Source organism: Tamandua tetradactyla, chromosome 3 (assembly GCF_023851605.1).
Source record: "Tamandua tetradactyla isolate mTamTet1 chromosome 3, mTamTet1.pri, whole genome shotgun sequence".
Classification (NCBI taxonomy): domain Eukaryota; kingdom Metazoa; phylum Chordata; class Mammalia; order Pilosa; family Myrmecophagidae; genus Tamandua; species Tamandua tetradactyla.
In genome coordinates, this window is record NC_135329.1 from 54,595,782 (window position 1) to 54,619,456 (window position 23,675).

Sequence of the window (23,675 nt, forward strand, 5' to 3'; positions counted from 1 at the left end):
TTAGGTGATGACATATCTCCACCCATTTGGGTGGGTCTTGATTAGTTTCTTAAGTCCTATAGAAAAGGAAACATTTTGGAGAATGAAGGAGATTCAGAGAGAGAGCAGAGAATGCTGTAGCACCACGAAGCAGAGAGTCCACAGCCAGCGACCTTTGGAGATGAAGAAGGAAAATGCCTCCCGGGGAGCTTCATGAAACAGGAAGCCAGGAGAGAAAGCTAGTGGATGACGCTGTGCTCTCCATGTGCCTTTCTAGCCAAGAGAGAAACTCTGACTGTGTTCACCATGTGCCTTCTCACTTGAGAGAGAAACCCTGAACTTCATCAGCCTTCTTGAACCAAGGTATCTTTCCCTGGATACCTTTGATTGGACATTTCTATAGACTTGTTTTAATTGGGACATCTTCTTGGCCTTAGAACTTTAAACTAGCAACTTATTAAATTCTCCTTTTTAAAAGCCAATCCATTTCCGGTATACTGCATTCCGGAAGCTAGCAAACTAGAACAAGTTCTTTTCACACTATCTTCAAAATATACCCGAAATTGTGCAATTCCCACCACTTCTTCAAAGTACTTCCAAGCCAGACTACTGAAATAGTGTCCTGATTCAGCTCCCTTTTTCCACTCTCATCTTCCCACACACAGTCTATTATTTACATAGTATCATGAGTGCTCAAAACTTCCCAGTGGCTGTTTCTCACATTTAGAATAAAATTCAAACTGCTAAACCTGGTCTTTAACTACATCATCAGGTGCCCACTTATCTTTTTATCTCCCTCCACCACATTCATCTCCTTCCATCATTCTGCTCCTTGATCACTGTGCTCTAGTAGCACTGCCTTCTTGCTGGTGCTTTGAGCCACTGAATCAAGCTGTATTCTTTACCTATGCTTCCAATCCATGCCCACTCATCCCCAACTCAAGTTCTTGCTACCAGAGAAAATCCTTTCCATTCAACAACCAATTTCCTTACTTTCGCTTTAAATTTTTGTATAAGTAGTCCATACCTGTTTCTTATTTCTCTGATCTCACCTCTGGCATGGTTCCTAAATCTCCTACAATATAACTCCTGCTGGAAGCTCTCCAGTCTGCCAAATTCATTCTACTCATCTCTAATTTTATCACATTCACAAGTTCAATTCTAGCCATCAATCATATCAAATTACTCCCTGCCCCTCAAACACACCTTGCCCTTTCACACTCAATGGTTTACTCTACTTTATCTCTGATAATAAATTATTAAATAATAAATCATTTCACTTTCTTCTCATTTTCACCTTCGAGATTATCATCTTTTAGGTTAACTCAAATCCCTATTATTGGAGGACTTCCTGGAAGATGGCGGCTTAGTAAGACGCGCGGATCTTAGTTTCTTCTCCAGGACAGCTACTAGGGGAGTAGAAACGATACAGAAAGCGCCCAAAGCCACAACAGAGATAAAAAAAGACAGCGTACCCCATCCTGGAACGGCTGGCTGGCTGAGAGAAACCGCTCGGGTAAGATCACCGAGGCACGCGGGCCTCACCCGGGCGGGGCGGCAAGCGGCCGGAGTCACTCCCTTCCCCCTTCCCAGGCCGGCTGGGAGAATTGGAGAGGCGGTCCCCTGAAACCAAGGCGGCTGGCGCCCACACCACGCGTGGCCCCCCGGACCAACTGAGAGAATTGGATCGGAAATCCCCAGGCCGCGGAGAACGATGACGGGTGGGGGAGGCCCCTTCCAAACCCGTGACTCCCCGGGAACGTGCATTCTCCCGGGCGGGCCGCTGCCGCTGGTGCCCTCCCGCCACGCTTGTCGCCCAGGGCCGACTAGGAAACTCGGACGGGCTCTTTCCCGGGCTGCGGCGGCCAGCAACCCTCCCTGGGTTGGACCCCGGGCCGGCTCAAGCCGCTTCGGCTAGCGAACCTCCTGGACGGCGAGAGTTTTCCAAAGTTTAAGGTCCCACAGCACCTTTTACTGGTGGGACCCGCAGACAAACGTGTGCCACGAGTGCCACCTACTGGGAAGGATAAGAAAAACAGAACCCAGAGATTTCACAGAAAAATCTTCCAAACTTTTGGATCCAATACCCAGGGAAATCTGTCTAAATGCCCAGACGCCAACAGAAGATAATGGATCACGCTCAAATAATTGAAAATATGGCCCAGTCAAAGGAACAAACCAATAGTTCAAATGAGATACAGGAGCTGAGACAACTAATGCTGAATATACGAACAGAAATGGAAAACCTCTTCAAAAACAAAATCGATAAATTGAGGGAAGACATGAAGAAGACATGGGCTGAACATAAAGAAGAAATAGAAAAACTGAAAAAACAAATCACAGAACTTATGGAAGTGAAGGACAAAGTAGAAAAGATAGAAAAAACAATGGATACCTACAATGATAGATTCAAAGAGACAGAAGATAGAATTAGTGATTTGGAGGATGGAACATCTGAATTCCAAAAACAAACAGAAACTATCGGGAAAAGAATGGAAAAATTTGAACAGGGTATCAGGGAACTCAAGGACAATATGAACCGCACAAATATACGTGTTGTGGGTGTCCCAGAAGGAGAAGAGAAGGGAAAAGGAGGAGAAAAACTAATGGAAGAAATTTTCACTGAAAATTTCCCAACTCTTATGAAAGACCTAAAATTACAGATCCAAGAAATGCAGCGCACCCCAAAGAGATTAGACCCAAATAGGCATTCTCCAAGACACTTACTAGTTAGAATGTCAGAGGTCAAAGAGAAAGAGAGGATCTTGAAAGCAGCAAGAGAAAAACAATCCATCACATACAAGGGAAACCCAATAAGACTATGTGTAGATTTCTCAGCAGAAACCATGGAGGCTAGAAGAGAGTGGGATGATATATTTAAATTACTGAAAGAGAAAAACTGCCAACCAAGACTTCTATATTCAGCAAAATTGTCCTTCAAAAATGAGGGAGAAATTAAAACATTCTCAGACAAAAAGTCACTGAGAGAATTTGTGACCAAGAGACCAGCTCTGCAAGAAATACTAAAGGGAGCACTAGAGTCAGAACCGAAAAGACAGAAGAGAGAGGTATGGAGAAGAGTGTAGAAAGAAGGAAAGTCAGATATGATATATATAATACAAAAGGCAAAATGGCAGAGGAAAATATTATCCAAACAGTAATAACACTAAATGTTAATGGACTGAATTCCCCAATTAAAAGACATAGATTGGCAGAATGGATTAAAAAACAGGATCCTTCTATATGCTGTCTACAGGAAACACATCTTAGACCCAAAGATAAACATAGGTTGAAAGTGAAAGGTTGGGAAAAGATATTTCATGCAAATAACAACCAGAAAATAGCAGGAGTGGCTATACTAATATCCAACAAGTTAGACTTCAAATGTAAAACAGTTAAAAGAGACAAAGAAGGACACTATATACTAATAAAAGGAACAATTAAACAAGAAGACATAACAATCATAAATATTTATGCACCGAACCAGAATGCCCCAAAATACGTGAGGAATACACTGCAAACACTGAAAAGGGAAATAGACACAAATACCATAATAGTTGGAGACTTCAATTCACCACTCTCATCAATGGACAGAACATCTAGACAGAGGATCAATAAAGAAATAGAGAATATGAATATTACTATAAAGGAGCTAGACTTAACAGACATTTATAGGACATTACATCCCACAACAGCAGGATACACCTTTTTCTCAAGTGCTCATGGATCATTCTCAAAGATAGACCATATGCTGGGTCACAAAGCAAGTCTTAACAAATTTAAAAAGATTGAAATCATACACAACGCTTTCTCGGATCATAAAGGAATGAAGCTGGAAATCAATAATAGGCGGAATGCCAGAAAATTCACAAATACCTGGAGACTCAACAACACACTCTTAAACAACGAGTGGGTCAAAGAAGAAATTGCAAGAGAAATTAGTAAATACCTCGAGGCAAATGAAAATGAAAACACAACATATCAAAACTTATGGGATGCAGCAAAGGCAGTGCTAAGAGGGAAATTTATTGCCCTAAATGCCTATATCAGAAAAGAAGAAAAGGCAAAAATGCAGGAATTAACTGTTCACTTGGAAGAACTGGAGAAAGAACAGCAAACTAATCCCAAAGCAAGCAAAAGGAAAGAAATAACAAAGATCAGAGCAGAAATAAATGAAATTGAAAATATGAAAACAGTAGAGAAAATCAATAAGACCGGAAGTTGGTTCTATGAGAAAATCAATAAGATTGATGGGCCCTTATCAAGATTGACAAAAAGAAGAAGAGAGAGGATGCAAATAAATAAGATCAGAAATGGAAGAGGAGACATAACTACTGACCTCACAGAAATAAAGGAGGTAATAACAGGATACTATGAACAACTTTACGCTAATAAATACAACAATTTAGATGAAATGGACGGGTTCCTGGAAAGACATGAACAACCAACTTTGACTCAAGAAGACATAGATGACCTCAACAAACCAATCACAAGTAAAGAAATTGAATTAGTCATTCAAAAGCTTCCTAAAAAGAAAAGTCCAGGACCAGATGGCTTCACATGTGAATTCTACCAAACGTTTCAGAAAGAATTAGTACCAATTCTCTTCAAACTCTTCAAAAAAATCGAAGTGGAGGGAAAACTGCCTAATTCATTCTATGAAGCCAACATCACCCTCATACCAAAACCAGGCAAAGATATTACAAAAAAAGAAAACTACAGACCAATCTCTCTAATGAATATAGATGCAAAAATCCTCAATAAAATTCTAGCAAATCGTATCCAACAACACATTAAAAGAATTATACATCATGACCAAGTAGGATTCATCCCAGGTATGCAAGGATGGTTCAACATAAGAAAATCAATTAATGTAATACACCATATCAACAAATCAAAGCAGAAAAATCACATGATCATCTCAATTGATGCAGAGAAGGCATTTGACAAGATTCAACATTCTTTCCTGTTGAAAACACTTCAAAAGATAGGAATACAAGGGAACTTCCTTAAAATGATAGAGGGAACATATGAAAAACCCACAGCTAATATCATCCTCAATGGGGAAAAATTGAAAACTTTCCCCCTAAGATCAGGAACAAGACAAGGATGTCCACTCTCACCACTATTATTCAACATTGTGTTGGAGGTTCTAGCCAGAGCAATTAGACAAGAAAAAGAAATACAAGGCATCAAAATTGGAAAGTAAGAAGTAAAACTATCACTGTTTGCAGACGATATGATACTATACGTCGAAAACCCGGAAAAATCCACAACAAAACTACTAGAGCTAATAAATGAGTACAGCAAAGTAGCAGGTTACAAGATCAACATTCAAAAATCTGTAGCGTTTCTATACACTAGTAATGAACAAGCTGAGGGGGAAATCAAGAAACGAATCCCATTTACAATTGCAACCAAAAGAATAAAATACCTAGGAATAAATTTAACTAAAGAGACAAAAAACCTATATAAAGAAAACTACAAAAAACTGTTAAAAGAAATCACAGAAGACCTAAATAGATGGAAGGGCATACCGTGTTCATGGATTGGAAGACTAAATATAGTTAAGATGTCAATCCTACCTAAATTGATTTACAGATTCAATGCAATACCAATCAAAATCCCAACAACTTATTTTTCAGAAATAGAAAAACCAATAAGCAAATTTATCTGGAAGGGCAGGGTGCCCCGAATTGCTAAAAACATCTTGAGGAAAAAAAACGAAGCTTTTTTTTCCTTTTTTTAAAGTCAGGTCTCGCGCTGCCTGACTTTAAGGCATATTATGAAGCCACAGTGGTCAAAACAGCATGGTATTGGCATAAAGATAGATATATCGACCAATGGAATCGAATAGAGTGCTCAGGTATAGACCCTCTCATCTATGGACATTTGATCTTTGATAAGGCAGTCAAGCCAACTCACCTGGGACAGAGCAGTCTCTTCAATAAATGGTGCCTAGAGAACTGGATATCCATATGCAAAAGAATGAAAGAAGACCCATTTCTCACACCCTATACAAAAGTTAACTCAAAATGGATCAAAGATCTAAACATTAGGTCTAAGACCATAAAACAGTTAGAGGAAAATGTTGGGAGATATCTTATGGATCTTACAACTGGAGGCGGTTTTATGGACCTTAAACCTAAAGCAAGAGCACTCAAGAAGGAAATAAATAAATGGGAACTCCTCAAAATTAAACACTTTTGTGCATCAAAGAACTTCATCAAGAAAGTAGAAAGACAGCCTTCACAATGGGAGACAATATTTGGAAATGATATATCAGATAAAGGTCTAGTATCCAGAATTTATAAAGAGATTGTTCATCTCAACAACAAAAAGACAGCCAACCCAATTACAAAATGGGAAAAAGACTTGAACAGACACCTATCAGAAGAGGAAATACAAATGGCCAAAAGGCACATGAAGAGATGCTCAATGTCCCTGGCCATTAGAGAAATGCAAATCAAAACCACAATGAGATATCATCTCACACCCACCAGAATGGCCATTATCAACAAAACAGAAAATGACAAGTGCTGGAGACGATGCGGAGAAAGAGGCACACTTATCCACTGTTGGTGGGAATGTCAAATGGTGCAACCACTGTGGAAGGCAGTTTGGCGGTTCCTCAAAAAGCTGAATATAGAATTGCCATACGACCCAGCAATACCATTTCTGGGAATATACTCAAAGGACTTAAGGGCAAAGACACAAACGGACATTTGCACACCAATGTTTATAGCAGCGTTATTTACAATTGCAAAGAGATGGAAACAGCCGAAATCTCCATCAACAGAAGAGTGGCTAAACAAACTGTGGTATATACATACGATGGAATACTATGCAGCTTTAAGACAGGATAAACTTATGAAGCATGTAATAACATGGATGGACCTAGAGAACATTATGCTGAGTGAGTCTAGCCAAAAACTAAAGGACAAATACTGTATGGTCCCACTGATGTGAACAGACATTCGAGAATAAATTTGGAATATGTCCTTGATAACAGAGTCCAGCAGGAGGTAGAAACAGGGTAAGATAATGGCCAATTGGAGTTGAAGGGATACAGACGGTGTAACAGGACTAGATACAAAAACTCAAAAATGGACAGCACAATAATACCTAATTGTAAAGTAATCATGTTAAAGCACTGAATGAAGCTGCATCTGAGCTATAGGTTTTTGTTTTGTTTTGTTTTGATTTTACTATTATTACTTTTATTTTTTTCTCTATATTAACATTCTATATCTTTTTCGGTTATGTTGCTAGTTCTTCTAAACCAATGCAAATGTACTAAGAAATGATGATCATGCATCTATGTGATGATGTTAAGAATTAATGATTGCATATGTAGAATGGTATGATCTCTAAATGTTGGGTTAATTTCTTTTTTTCCGTTAATTAAAAAAAAAAAAAAAGAGAAGGGATAATTGGAGCTGAAGGGATACAGACTGAACAACGGGACTGGATATAAAAACTCAGAAATGGACAGCACAATACTACCCAATTGTAATGCAATTATGTTAAAACACTGAATGAAGCTGCATGTGAGGTATAGGTTTTTTGTTTTTGTTTTTGTTTTTTGTTTTTTTCTTTCTATTATTGTTTTAATTCTTATTCTGTTGTCTTTTTATTTCTTTTTCTAAATTGATGCAAATGTACTAAGAAATGATGAATATGCAACTATGTGATGTTATTAAGAATTACTGATTGTACATGTAGATTGGAATGATTTCTAATTGTTTTGTTAATTCTTTTTTTAATTAATAAAAAAAAAGAAAAAAAAAATCCCTATTATTCAAAAAGCCTGAACTGATTCTTCAAACATTCATTTCTCCATCCTCTGCATTCCTACGATACTTCCTTTATGTTTGTTTTCCTTAGTAACGTTTCTTCGAAAACTCTTCTTGATCCAGAAAATAGTTTTTTTAAAAAAAATCTAGTACTTTCTTTGGTTCATATGTGTGAATAATAACAGATTTATATGGAATTTTAATTTTGATTATAACTAAAGAACACAGAATTATTATAATCGGAACATTACTGGAGCTCATAATTTGTCATGCTGTGCCATTTTTACATTAATGAATTTCTTGAAATTGGGCTTCCTTTCACTTTATAGATAGTTTTATCCTTGGAAGCTACAAATGGTTTTTGCTAAACCATCCTGATTTTTAATTAGTTCCCCTCTGTTCTAGTTTGCTAGCTACCGGAATGCAACACACCAGAGACTGATTGACTTTTAATAAAAGGGGATTTATTTTGTGAGTTCTTCAGAGGAAAGGCAGCTAACTTTCCACTGAGGTTCTTTCTTACGTGGGAAGGCACAGGATGGTCTCTGCTGGTCTTCTCTCCAGGCCCCTGGGTTCCAACATCTTTCCCTGGGGTGACTTCTTTCTGCATCTCCAAAGGCCTGGGCTGAGCTGCTAGTGCTGAGATGAGGAATGCCGAGCTGCTTGGGCTGTGCTACATTGCGCTCTCTCATTTAAGCACCAGCCAATTAAGTCAAACGTCACTCATTGCAGCAGACACGCCTCCTAGCTGACTGCAGATGTAATTAGCAACAGATGAGGTTCAAGTACCATTGGCTTATGTCCGCAGCAACAAAACTAGGTATGCTCACTTGGCCAAGGTGACAACTGAATCTAACTAACACACCCTCCCTCAGTTCTTTTTCGTACTAGGAAGTAGAAATAGTGAGATAGACAGATAGAAGGTAATCTCAGGTCAAAACCTATTGAGAAACACATCCTAATGGTTCCTAAGAGCCTTTAAGTCAAGGGTTCAGTTTTATTCAACTTTGTATCTCCAAGCCTTCCCTCCAATTCATGGCATATAATCTTGCATATTGTTGGTTACTGTATATTTTAAAAGGTTACTGTATATTTTAAATGAAGTCTCCACTCAGTTTAAACAAACACCCCTAAGCAAATATTTCTTCAAACTTTCATCTCAAATTCATTCCTCTTGAAATCAATTCTCAAATTTCTATCCATAGTTAACATTTTCACTTCTAGAATATATCATTGTGTGCTGGTTTGAAGGGATTTATATACCCTAGAAAAGCCATGTTTTAATCCTAATCAATCTTGTGATTCTCTTAATCCTTATTCAACAGTGTAGGTTGGAAACTTGATTGGGTTATCTCCCTGGAGATGTGACTCACCCAGTTGTGGGTATGGATTTTCGAGTAGAGGGAGATGTGAGTCCACCCATTCCAAGTGGGTCTTGATCACTTTACTAAAATCCTTTAAAAGAGGAAGCATTTTGGAAAAGGTTTGAGATTCTGAGAGAGCAGAGAATGACGAGAGAATAACAAGAGCAGCAGAGACATGAAAACTACAGAGTCCACTAGCCAGCGACCCTTGGAGATGAAGAATGCCCCTGGGGGAGCTTCATGAAACAAGAGGCCTGGACAGGAAGCTAGAAGATGTCACCATGTTCGTTACGTGCCTTCCAGTTGAGAGAGAAACCTTGAACTTCATCAGCTTTTCTTAAGTGATGGTAACTTCTTATTGGTGCCTTACTTTGGACATTTTTATAGACTTGCTTTAATTGGGACATTTTCTAGGCCTTAGAACTATAAACTAGAAATTTATTAAATTACCCCTTTTAAAATTTAGAAGTCATTCCATTCCTGGTATGTTGTATGCCGGCAGCTAACAAACTAGAACACATTGCAAATCAAATAATTAAAAAATACAATTCACCCAATTGAGCTAGCCCTTCTATTTCTTGACTTTTTAAGTAGCAATAAACATAAGGTAAGTGCTAAAAATTAATAAAGCAGTAAATGTTGGCAGGGAGAATATTAGATTTAATCCCAAAAATGACACCAATGAGAAATATATAGTCTGAACAGTCCTCAAAATAATTTACAGGATCTTTAAAAAAAAAACTTTGGTAACAAATTACCAGAATAACCAGAAAACCTACACAACACACACAATATTACTTAGACAAAAAGACAATATGCCAAATTACTAAATATGCACATATGGAAATATTTTTATTTAAAAATAAAACAGGTGTATGAAAATGAATACAATTATTCGGCATAAAAATTTTTTATGAGTGGATGAAATGAAAGAAACAATCTGTGAGACTTACATTTCTGGGAACTTTTTCGAAATAGGATTTTAAGTCTAGTAAAATCAGCAGAGACCTGGAAAGATGACTTTTAAAAATCAGCATTCTCTAGGTGGGGTAGCATGGCGGCATAGTAAGGTACGGAATTTAGTTCATCCTCCAGAGCAGTTAGTAAATAGCCAGGAACTGTATGGAACAACTGCTAGAGGGACATCACTGACTGGATACACAGCATTCACCAGTCTGGAAGGGGTGGTACAGCTGAAATCCCACACAGAACAGTAAGTCTTACAAGCCATGGAGGCCGGTGCCCCCCCACCCCCCATGGGCACAGCAGGTTGGCTCCCCCAGGGGAAAGGCAACAGGTGTTACTAGTAGCAAGGGATTATCTCAACCAAGCTCCACCTGCAGAATTAATTATAAAATTCTGAAAACAGGCCCTGAGCAAAGATAAAACTGGAATAAGGAGTTTTCATCTGAGCAGAGAGGGGGCAACACTGGTGGTGAGAAAAAAAACAGAGCCTTGAGTTGGACAGCACAAAATACTGGAAAAGGGTTGGACCCCAAGAAAAGGGGGCACATAGAGTCTGGGGATATACAGAGCTACATACAAACTTCAGCTCTTGATTGGCAGACCCAAGGAGCAGGGGTCCAGCTCTGAAAGGCTTTCTTTTTTTTCTCAACAGCTCATTAGATAGAACTACAAACACTCTCAAGCTCTAGCACTGCATCAGGCAAGGGCAGAACTAAGGCATATCTGAGAGACAAAGTAACTAGTCAGGTGAAAGAAGTTAATTCCCTAAAGGGCATCTCTTCCCCCAAGAGAAGGAGGAAGGACCCACCTCAAGTCCAGGCCCTTCTTCAGGGAGTTCAGGCCCCAGGGGCTGAAAACAGAAGCAGTCATAGCCCACCTGCTACTGCAGCCTCTGTCTGAACCACGCCCCTGGCAGGGAGGGTCTGCTGAAATTGAAGAGACCTCATCACTTTATGCTGGGCAGAAGCTGGGGGAAGATAAGTGCCACATGCGTGGCAGGATAGGAATAGCACAGCCGAGAAGCTTCATAGGAAAGTCTGACAAACTGAGGGTCTCACCTTTGGGAACACTGATGATGGCTACTCTCTCTTCCTGAGATATGGGCCTGTCTCATCTAGGAAAATCTGACTGGGTTGATCATATAGGCAGGACAAGAAACAGAAAAATATGAACTGAAAAATTCTAATCACTTAAAGAGAACCTAAGCTAGAGATCTAGAATAAGTTGAAATGAATGTCAAGGAGAGAAAACAAAGCCATCCAGCAAGAAAATCCTAGGTGAAAAAGTGAAAATAACCTCCAGAATAATCTAATTAAGGAAATCAAATGCCTGGACATCAGGAGAAAATAATGAGTCATACTAAGAAAATCAAAGATATGGCCCAGTGAAAGGAACAAACCAAAATTTCAAATGGGATACAGGAGTTGAAATAACTAATTCAGGATGTATGAACAGACATGCAAAATTTCATCAAAATTCAAATCTATGGTAGTTTTGAGTCGGGATCAACAAAGTCTGGTAGACATAGCTAACCACACTGTACTCTGCAACGGCGCCAAGAGACCCATCCTGGGGCTGGGCACCTGGAATTCCCCTCCAGGCAAAGTGACAGAGGCTGTGAAGGTAGCCACTGATGTTGGGTACCGCCACACTGACTGTGCCCATGTGTACCAGAATGAGAGTGAGGTGGGGGTGGCCATCTAGGAGAAGCTCAAGGAGCAGGCGGTGAAACGCAACGACCTTTTCATCACCAGCAAGCTTTGGTGCACAAGAAAACACTGGTGAAAGGAGCCTATCAGAAGACACTTAGTGACCTCAAGCTGGACTACCTGGACCTCTACCTTATTCACTGGCCTACAGGGTTTCAGACTGGAAAGGAGTTTTTCCCTTTGGATGAAAGAGGCAACATAATTCCTAGTGACATCAATTTTGTGGACACATGGGTGGCCATGGAAGAGCTGCTAGATGAAGGACTGGTCAAAGCTATTGGAGTTTTTAACTTCAACCATCTCTAAATCAAGAGAATCTTAAATAAACCTAACTTAAAATATAAGCCTGTGGTTAACCAGATTGAGTGCTACCCATACCTAGCTCAAGAGAAATTATTCCAGTACTGTCAATCCAAAGGCATCGTGGTGACTGCCTACAGTCCTCTTGGTTCTCCTGACAGGCCCTGGGCCAAGCCTGAGGACCTTTCCCTACCCCAGGATCAAAGCAATTGCAACCAAGCATAATAAAACCAAAGCCCAGGTGCTGAGCCGGTTCCCCGTACAGAGGAATATGGAGGTGATCCCAAAGTCTGTGACACCTGAACACATCACTGAGAACTTTTAGGTCTTTGACTTTGACTAAGTAGTGTGGCTATGACTACCTCACTCAGTTACAACAGGACTGGAGGGTCTATGCTTTGGTGAGTGCTTCCTCCCACAAGGATTACCCCTTCATTTCTGAGTTTTGAAGGTGTGGATGCTGTTTCTTCCCCAGGTGCTGTCCTGTTTATCCTGCTTCCTTTTCTCTTGCGTGTATTGTGTGACCCGAGTTCCTCAGCAGAGCATTAGCAGCCTGATGACTAACCCAGCTGGGTGGTGAGGTATAAACAGCAGTATGTGTGGATTAGAACTCTCTTCCAGTTTTCTTTGCCCCCTTTTTTTTCCCAACTAGGAAATCCAAGTTGAATACCTCTGACCAAGGAGAAAAAATGTATAATGTCAAAATAGTGCCCTTAATAGTTGGTATTGCTTGGAATTATATTCCTTTCAGCCAAACTTTTTGCCTCAAATAAAAGGTGCTTTTGTGAGCGAAAAAAAAAAAAATTTCAAATCTACAAGATGAGGGAGGATATAGAGAAGACATTGGACAAGCATAAAGAATGCTGAAGTCTGAAAAAACAAATCACAGAACTTATGGGAATGAAAGACACAACAGAAGGCAGGGGGAAAAAAACCCTACACAATAGATTTGAAGAGGCAAAACAAGGATTACTGAACTAAAGGATTGGATATCTGAAATTCAACACACAAAAGAAAATATAGGGAAAAGGATGAAAAAATATGAGCAAGGTCTCACAGAACTGACTGAAAACATGAAGCACACAAATATACATGTTGTGAATGTCCCAGAAGGAGAAGAGGAAGGAAAAGGAAGAGAAGGACTATTGGAGGAAATAATTACTGAAAATTTCCCGTCTCTTATGAAAGACATAAAATTACAGATCCAAGAAGTGCACCTTACCCCAAACAGAATAGACCAAATAGACATACTCTAAGGCATTTACTAATCAGATTTTCAAATGCAAAGACAGAGAATTTTGAAAGCAGCAAGAGAAAAGCAATCCATCACATACAAAGGAAGCTCAATAAGACCATGTGTGGATTTCTCTGCAGAAACCATGGAGGTGAGGAGGGAGTGATATATTTATGATTCTAAAAGAGAAAAACTGCCAACCAAAAATTCTATATCCAGCAAAACTGTCCTTTAAAAATGAGGAGATTAAAATACCTTCTGACAAACAGTCACTGAGAGAATTTGTGACTAAGAAACCAGCTCTATAAGAAATACTAAAGGAAGCACTACATGCAGATAGGAAAAGGCAGGAGACAGAGGTCTGTAAAAGAGTGCAGAAATAAAGAGTATCACTAAAGGTAAAAAGAGAAAAATGCATTAAAAAACAGGACTTTAGGCCCAAGGACAAAAATAGGTTGAAAGTAAAAGGTTGGGAAGAGATATTTCATACAAACAAAAACCAAGTAAGGGCAGGGTAGCTATATTAATATCTGCCAAATTATATTTCAAATCTAAAACAATTAAAAGAGTCAGAGAAGGACACTATCTATTAATAAAAGGAACATTTCAACAAGAAGACATAACAATCATAAATATTTATGCACTGAGCCAGAGTGCTCCAAAATATATGTAGCAAATGCTGACAGGAGAAGTAGACATCTCTACCATAATAGCTGGAGATGTCAATACCCTGATCTCATTAATGGACTGGACATCTAGACCGAGGATCAATAAAGAAACAGAGAATTTGAATAATACAATAAATGAGCAAGACTTAACAGACATTTATAGAACATTACACCCCACAAAAGCAGGATACATTTTTCTCAAGTGCTCATGGATCATTTCCAGGGATAGGCCACAGGCTGGGTAACAAAGCAAGTCTCAATAAACTTAAAAAGAGTGAAATCATAAGTCAGTAACAGGCAGAGGGCCAGAAAATTCACAAATGTCTGGAGACTAAACAACACACTCAAAGAACCAGCAGGTCAAGGAACAAATTACAAGAGAAATCAGTAAATATCTTGAGGCTTACCTGAACATATCAAAATATTCAGGATGCAGCAAGGGCAGTGCTAAGAGGGAAATTTATTACCTTAAATGCCTATATTAAAAAGGCAAAAATCCAGGAATTAACTGTTCACTTGGAAAAACTAGAAAGGAAAAGAAAAAAAAAACTAACCCCAAAGCAAATAAAAGGAAAGAAATAACAAATATTAGAGCAGAAATAAATGAAATTGAGAACATGAAAACAATCAAGAAAATCAACAAAACGAAAGCTGGTAGTTTGAGAAAATCAATAAAATCAACGGACCCTTAACTAGGTTGCCAAAAAAGAGAGAGAGAGAGAAAAGATGCAAATAAATAAAATCAGAAATGGACAAGAAAACAGAATCACTTACCCTGCAGAAATAACAAAGGTAATAAGAAGATACTGTGAGCAACTATGTTAATAAACTAGACAATGTGATGAAATGGACAACTTCCTAGAAAGGTATGAACAACCAACACTGACTCAAGAAGAAACAGACGACCTCAATAAACCAATCCACAAGTAAAGAGATTCAATCAGTCATCAAGAAGTTCCCCCAAAACAAAGAAGTCTAGGAACAGATGGCTTCACATGTGAATTCAACCAAGCATTCAATACAGAATTACTAGAAATCCTGCAGAAACTTCAAAAAAATTGAAGAGCAGGGAAAGCTACCTAACTCATTTTATGAGGCTAACATCACCCTAATAATATTAAAGCCAGACAAAGATACTATGAGAAAAGAAAAATACAGACAAATCTCTTAATGAACAGAGATGAAAAATCCTCAACAAAATACTTGCAATCCACAGCACATTAAAAGAATTATACACCATGATGAAATGGGATTTATTCCAGATATGCAAGTATTGTTTAACATAAGAAAATAAATTAATGTAATACACCATATCAAATATCAAAGCAAAAAAATCACATGATCTTGACCGACGCAGAAAAGGCATTTGAAAAAATTCAATATTCCTTCTTGAAAACATTTTCAAGGATAGGAATAGAAGGGAACTTCCTCACATGATAAAGGGAATTATGAAAAACACACAGCTAACATCATCCTTAATGGGGAAAGACTGAAAACTTTCCCTTTAAGATCAGGAACAAGACAAGGATGCCCACTGTAACCAATGTTATACAACACTGTGCTGCAAGTTCTACCCAGAGCAATTAGACAACAAAAAGAAATAAAAGGCATCCAATTTAGAAAGGAAGAAGTAAAACTCTCACTGTTTGCAGATGATATGATACTATATGTCAAAAGTCCCAAAAAATCTTAGCAAAGCTACTAAAGCTAATAAATGAATACAGCAAAGTGGTAGGATAGAAGATCAAGACCCAAACATCAGTTCTGTTTCTATACAATAGTGATGAGCAATCTGAGGAGGAAATCAAGGAAAAAATTCAACTCACAATAGCAACCAAAAGAATAAAATATTTAGGAACAAATTTAACTAACGATACAAAAGACCTACATACAAAAAACTACAAGAAAAGCTAAAAGAAACCATGGAAAACCTAAATAAATGGAAGGGCATACTGTGCTCATGGATTAGATGTCTTAATATAGTTAAGCTGTCAATTCTACCCATATTGATTTACAGAGTCGATGCAATACCAATTAAAATCCAAAAAAACTTACTTTGCAGAAACAGAAAAACCAATGGCCAAATTTACTTGGCAGGGTGCCCCAAATAGCTAAAACTACCTTGGGAGTCTCACACTTCCGGACTTTAAAGCATATTACAAAGCTACGGTCAGTGGTCAAAACAGCACGGTACTGGCGTCAAGATAGATATACTAACCCAGAGGAATCACACTGAGTGTTCAGAAACAGACCCTCTCATCTATGGACAATTGATCTTTGATAAGGCAGTCAAGCCAACCCATCTGGGACAAAGCAGCCTCTTCAATAAATGGTGTTTGAAGAACTGGATATCCATATACAAAAAAATAAAAGAGGAATCATATTTCACACCCTATACAAAAATAGACTCAAAATAGATGAAAACTCTAAACATTAGAGCTAAGACCATAAAAATTTTAGAAGAAAATGTAGGGATATATCTTATAAATCTTGTAATTGGAGGTGGAACATCAGAACATCAGAAACATATCCACATCCACTGAAGTCCTGGAGGCAAAAAGAGATTACCAGACATCACAAGGGATAATAAAGTGAGTTTTGTAAATGGAAAATTATCTCTATAATTTTCCTCAACATTTTCACTATTCTCTTAAAAACTTTTTAAAATACTAGCTGCTTTACCAGTACAAGAGAGCCATGCTATCTTCATGAAAGGTTCAGAGGTCAATTCAAAATGCTTCTCTCCCTGGCACAGAAAATTAACCACCTCCCCAGGATCCAAACATTATTGACAAATAGGTCTCACTACGCTTTTCCCAGAATACAGAGCCACCAGATCCTTGTGTCTAGTGACCAGAACACACTCTTAATTCCTTCCTAGAGACCTGCAGATAATCTTATATTTCCCAATAAAACTCTGCTGTTCCTAGGAGGTCAGGGCTTGCTCGCTTATCTGGCCTACATTTTCTGGCCAGGTGTTCTTTCAACTGGAAGAAAAAGATCTCAATGAGTTACAAATACAATAAATGCCAGAGTGATTTTGTTTGTTCTTTTACAAAGCCCTATTCATGAAACAAAGAAAAAAAATTTAACTATATACATTGTAGTTATAGTGACAACGATATACTAAGTCACTCAATTCTTTACTGTTCTCAATTTGCTTGCATATGAGAGAAATGAAGCAAACCACCCAGCTATTGTAGCTATGTTTTTTTTACAAAATGCAAAATTTGCTCTCACATCTGACTCTGTAATATAGGTGAATCACTTAATTGTTCCTTACAAAGAAAATTTTCAAAGTTGTCTCACATTTATAAAATTGGATTTGGCTGTTACTATTAAGCAAAAGTATTTATTGTTCACATACCAAAGAATATTACAGTTTATACCACGATTTAAAACCTTTGGATTCTAGTTCAAAATATGACCTGATAAATGGTTCCCAATTCAGCCTCTTCTAGTATCTCAATAAGAATGCAGAAACAAAATTTTCAAGCTTTCAGTAATATCAAAAACTAGATCTGACAGTGTAATAATAGAACGCTGAAGCAACTAAGAAAGACAGTTATCCACAATAACACATCTAGATTTCATCCTATTCCAGTTGCCACTAAAAAAATCACGACTCTGAAAAAAAAAGAATGTTAGAAATAGGCGTCGTATCATCTCCACCATTCCCAAATGCAAAGATCCTGGCCCTCTACCAGTCTAAGATTAGGAACCAGTCACTCTCTACTTCTTGGGGGCTATAGTATAAAAAGGGGTATTGCCATATCCACAACCTTTTCAATTGTGCAGATGCACTGATGTGTCTGTCCACTGTAGATGATACTGAAGGTTCACTGGTGACCACAATGGCAGGGGTGGGGGTTCTCTGCAAAGGGATACAGGGAATTTTTTAGGATAATGGAACTTCTATATCTTGATTATGGTAGTGATTACATGACTATATAAAAATTCAATGCTGTATGCTAAAAATAAATCATTTTTATTGTATGTAAATTATACCTCAATAAAGCAGAGACAGGATATCATTTGAATTAAAAAGGGGGATGTATAGTTCTCATCTCTCAAAAAAAGACACCCTAAAAAAAATCACTTTCTGGGCAGTGCAACGGTGGCTCAGTGGCAGAATTCTTGCCTGCCATGTCAGAGACCTGGGTTCAATTCCCAGTGCCTGCTCATGTCTCCAGCCCCCCTCCCCCCAAAATCACTTTCTCTTTTATTACATTTCAGGGTAAAAAAATATTTAGGTGGAAATAGGAAAAGAAAAAAGTAATTCACCTAATTCTATAAAGCTCTTAAAAACAATGGAAGCAAGCGAGACTCTCTGTGAGTTATAGTTTTCCACATTTCATATTTTGGCTCAAAATAGTGAAGACCTAAGAAGTGAGAATATGAATACATCAACACAGCTGAGTACAAGTTAAGCAAGTAAGGGCTTGCTTATGAGAAATGGGGACCTAGAAGAGGGGATACACACTTCCATCTCTCCTCCAGTTGTAGATAAGGGAAAATGGTTAGCATGTGATCACGGAGTCTATTTCAATTGTGTTCAAACATATATTTTAATCACCTAATGCTGTCTGGTTATGTTCTAAGGATACAATGTCAAATGAAACTCAGTCCTTGTCTCTAAAGTTTAAAGTCTAGTATTGGAAACAAACACGTAATGGCTAACATGGGCACAGTGCTTACCAAGCACCATCCCAAGGGCTTTATACACTGTATTTCACCGAATCAAATACACATATAGTTTCACTTTTAAACACCTTTGAAATCATGAATTCTTTCACAAATGAGGCATGTAATCCTTTCTCAGTGGTACATAAAAGAATGGTGCATTTTTCAATCAATGGCACATTAAATTAGTGAAATACAGTGTATTACCTCATTTAATCCTCACTACAATCATATGAGATAGACATTACCAATACTCCTTGAATTAGTTTCCTCATCGCTAAAGCAAATACCAATCAATGGCTTGGCTTAAACATCAGGACTTCATTGGCTCATGTTTTGAGGCTAGGGGAAGTCCAAAATCAAGGCTGTGACATTCTGGGATTGCCAGAGATTCTTAGTCTTCGGGTTTTCTGTCACATGGCAATGCACATGATGCCCTCTCCCGGCTTTTCCCTTCTCTTCTAGGTTCTGATGATTTTCTGCTTCTTCTCATGGTTTTCTCCTCTGGCTTTTGTGTCTTTCACTCTGCTTATAAAGGACTCCAGTAATATGGATTTATGGCCAACCTGAGTCATTTTGGCCACACCTTAACTGAGGTAGCATCTTTAAGAGGTCTTATTCACAATGGGTCCATACCCAGAGGAATGGATTAAGTTTAAGAACATGTTTTTCTGAGGTACATAGCTCTAAACCACCACACTTCCAATTTACAAATAAGGGAACAGATGATAGAGAAGCTAAGTACCTCAACATGGTAAAGTTACTAGGCAGGTGAGTTAGGGTGGCTCAAGAGTCTGTAATCTTAAACACAGTGTTAGAGTGCCTATGTACAAATATATAAAATACAATGTAATTTGTGAAAGTAGAAGCAGCAAATATTTAAGTTGTACAAGGCAGAGTTGTAGTCATGCATAAATAGGATTCTGAAATATCAGTAGGAGTTCATGATGGAGGGAGGGGAATTCCATGCCAATACAAAGAAACCAAGTATAAAACAGTAGCATATGTGTGTGGAACTACAAATGGTTCGTTATGGCCAGGACTGTCTCAGTTGAGGAGAGAGTGTTGTCAATTTAGAGTACAAAGGGGGGCAGTGGCAAAACCACAAAGGGCTCTGATAGGCTTCTAAGCTAAAGGAAGACAATACAGAGTTTTAAGCAGAATAGAGCCATTTCTATTGTTAGAAATGATATTTTAAACTGTCAGAAAGGTATTTTAAAAGATCATTTGGTCAGGAGGGCACGGGACAGACCAGAGAGCAGGGAGACCAACTGCTAGACTAAGTAAGAGTCCAGGTACGAGGCAGTGAGCTAAAGAAACAGTGCTGGAGCTGAAATGTAATGGTGTACCTGAGATATTGGGTAAGAAATGGTAACAGCTGATGAGTACAATCATTTACTGAGGGGCTTACTATGTGCAAAGCACCATTTTCAAATGCTTTACGAATGTTTAACCCTCAAAATAATCCACTAAGAATAGGCAGTTATTAGTGAGAGATGAGAAAGAAGACATGGAAAATGAGAAAGAAGGAATAACTGAGGATTTACTTCAATTATTTGGTTTGTGTGCTGTTAAGGATTGAATTGCATACCTCACAAAGACATGTTCAAATCCTAATCCTCCACCCTGTGATGTAAACCCATCTGTAAACTGGCTCTGTGAAGATAACTTCACAGTTAAGGTTAGGTCAAACTGAATCACGGCAGGTCTTAATCCAGTATAACTGGAATCCTCATAAGCAGAAGAAATTTGGACACAGAAGTAGGAGACAGGTGAAAGCAGACAGGGACAGATATGACCACATAACAGAAGTAGAAATTGAGTTATGGCTTGCTGGCAAACCACCACCACAATGCTACAGATGTCAGAGAAAGCATGATCTGCTGACACCCTGATTTTGGACTTCAAGCCTCCAAAGCCATCACACAATACATTGTTGAAGTTTTAGCCAACAAGTCTATGGTATTTGTTAAAGCAGCCCTAGCAAACTAAGACAGATGCTTAGATCGATAGTGATGCCTTCTAAGAGAACATAAGTGAGAAAGGACAGATCTGAAGGCAAAAGATGAATTTGGTTTTTGATACAGTGGATTGTGTGTGGAAATGAGCAGGACAAGGGGCAGCAACTTTCTTTGCCAACAAAGGAACAACTTTTGTCTCATTTCAGAGGTCATTTTCCCTCCTTTTTGTTACTTGCTAACTCCTTATCTTAAATCTTTACAGATTATCTTCCTAGTATTATCTTTACCTTCATCTTAAAACTTATGCTAAGAAATGAGAGGATGGAGATAAAGTGAATAGATTTAAGAATGTGGCTTGTGGCTGAGATTGAGACTCGTCTTTGAAAACAATGGGAAAAGAACTAAAAAATGTGAAATAAAATAATTTTAAATCTTAGCGAAGTAAGAAAACATGAATTTGTAGGAGCACCAAGCATGTTGCATTTCTCTCAAACATTTGGTTGTGCAAGCACAACAGAGATTTGCATCCATCCTTGGATATTTGGCTAGTGGTGCATGGAATGACAGCAGCAAGAGAGTTGAGAGTACTAGAGAATGGTAGAGATGATGAACAACAGGAAAGTGAGGTCAGGAAGACACTAACTAGAGAACACGGAAAGGTTGGAAGCAGAAAAAAATCACTCCTGCTAGAATCTTAACTCACTTGTCTCCTTGTCATTCCACTGCATCAAAAACCAAATATCTGATCTTGGACAACTCTAGGGAGAGCAGGAGGTAAGAAAGCTAGAATTCAGAAGGTCGTAGTCTAAAATGGATTCAAGAATTAAAGACATCAGAAGTAGAATGGCACCAAAGATGGAAGTGTTTAGTCAGAGTGCATAAAGAGCATTGAAGAGGAGCTCAAATGACTTCAGTGATATATTCTATCACATACCTTGCACACTGCTGATCTAGAGGATGGGAGAAGACAACAATATGGAAGGACAAAGACTAAAACAGCCAGATAAGCTCCAAGATTATAAGAGTAGTAATATAAATGACATACTGGAAAGGCAGAGTATTTCCACCAGGTATATTTAGTGAACACTAAATATAAACCAGGTATCAAGTTCAACTGAAAAACATTATTAGTTATGAGTGAGTCCCAGAAATGAAGAACAATGAACATGGATTACATAAATTTATATTTAGCTTATGAAATCATTGTATAATTTATTTAAGTATTCGAGTATAAGATTTTTAAAGCAAGAAGAGATCTGAGAGATCATCTGGTCTGGTGCCTTTTTTACTTGCTTTGTTTTTGTTTGTCTGTGGGCACAGAGGGGTAGCATATATTGGAATCACCATTCCATACCCCAAAATTCTAATACTTCAAAGAATTACTTTATTCCAGAGAATTACTATTAGACAAAGTATAATTACTAACAAAAGTATGTTCTGTTAAGGGTATTGAAGGTAAGGAAAATGGTTACAAGTCCCTGATTTCTTTATGACTTTTACATTTTATGAAGTACCAAATAAAGTCCAGATAAATAAAGACACTAACCAAAGAATCAGAATTAAGAGCTCTGGATTTCCAATTCAGTGTTCAAACTAAGACTAATTTATATCAGCTGTTCACATATGCATTAACGGTGAAGGAAAACCACCCTAAATAAACTGAGTGGAGGAGCACTTGAAAATTTATCATAGAAATCCATACTTGATAAGTTGGAGAATAGCTAAATTTAGTGGGCAAGTGCATGGGGCTTTGGCACTGAATAGACTTGGGCTCAAGCTCTGAATTTACTGAAAGTACCAGTTGTATAAGCTTGGGGAAGGTATTCAAGCTCTCTGAGCCTCAGTTTTCTCAAATGTAAAGCTGAGATAATAGTACTAAAGCCCTGAATAGTCGTAAGGACCAAATGGAAATGCACTTCAGTATTTTAACACTTTATCTGACATAGAATTAATTTTTAATCAATGTTGGCTATTAATGACAATTTACTAAAATTTATTAAAATTAAAAATTAAAACGATCTGTGGTTTTTTTAGGGATTTCGCCTTATTCATTTCTTGACTTTTGTTCTCATTCTCTTGTTGGATTTTATTTCAATTCCTCAATTCAACTACTTCTGGAAAAGATTCTACTAGACTGATGATGGCATACTTTCTAAAGTGTTTTTTTCTGAGGGGCTAGGGAACACAAATAACGCTTTGTTATTTTCATTAGTAAGAAGTCATCCAATTTATTTTAGTCTCCATTATCTTAGAGCAGCTAGAAATAAAAACCTAAAATTTGGGGATTGTCACCCATCCTAAACTCTGAACAATCTGTTCTACAACTTACTGCTGCAATGTGCTTTGAAATTTACTGCTTTTTAAATATATTTTTCACAAAAAAGAAAAAAAAGGTCAATTGTGATGATAAATGCACAGCTATATGATGATGTGGTGAACCACTGATTGTATACTTTGTATGAATACACGGTATGTGAACACATAATATATATCAGTAAAAATTTTTAAAAACGAAGTCATCTAGCAGAACCAATCAAGCTGGGTTTGGCACATCCGGTGATTTCTTCTTGGCCCACAACACAGATGCTCTTGGTCATTTATTCAATAGCTATTTACTGAGTGCCGAAATGAGCTGGGTCCATGTTATACACTGGATATATTCCTTTTGTGATGCTTCTGTGTTTGGCCCCCACAATGCCCTACCTAAAGTATCACATTACCCACTGTGTTAGTCAGGGTTTGCTAGAGAATGAACAAACAGGAGGGATCTGTAAATATGAGATTTATAAAGGTGTCTCACGCAACTGTGAGAACAGAAGAGTTCCATAGGGCAGGCTATGAAGCTGGTGGTTCCAATGAATGTTCTAGACGAACTCCATAGGAGAGGATCACTAGCTGAAGAAGCAGTGAAAAAGTCTCTCTCCTTCCTGAAAAGCCTCCCACTGATTGGATTACATTGTTATGGGAGACATGCCTTAGCTGATCACAGATGTAATCAGCCATAGATGCAACCTA

The 23,675-nt window shown here is 38.1% G+C and overlaps 1 protein-coding gene and 1 pseudogene across 3 annotated transcripts in view; one reads left to right on the plus strand and one right to left on the minus strand.

The window, feature by feature from the left end:
• The window catches only part of MBOAT2 (membrane bound glycerophospholipid O-acyltransferase 2), a 217,050-nt gene that overhangs the window by 104,586 nt on the left and 88,789 nt on the right, over window positions 1-23,675 (minus strand). The window lies entirely within an intron of this gene.
• LOC143677302 (aldo-keto reductase family 1 member B1 pseudogene) lies at window positions 12,055-12,563 on the plus strand (annotated as a pseudogene).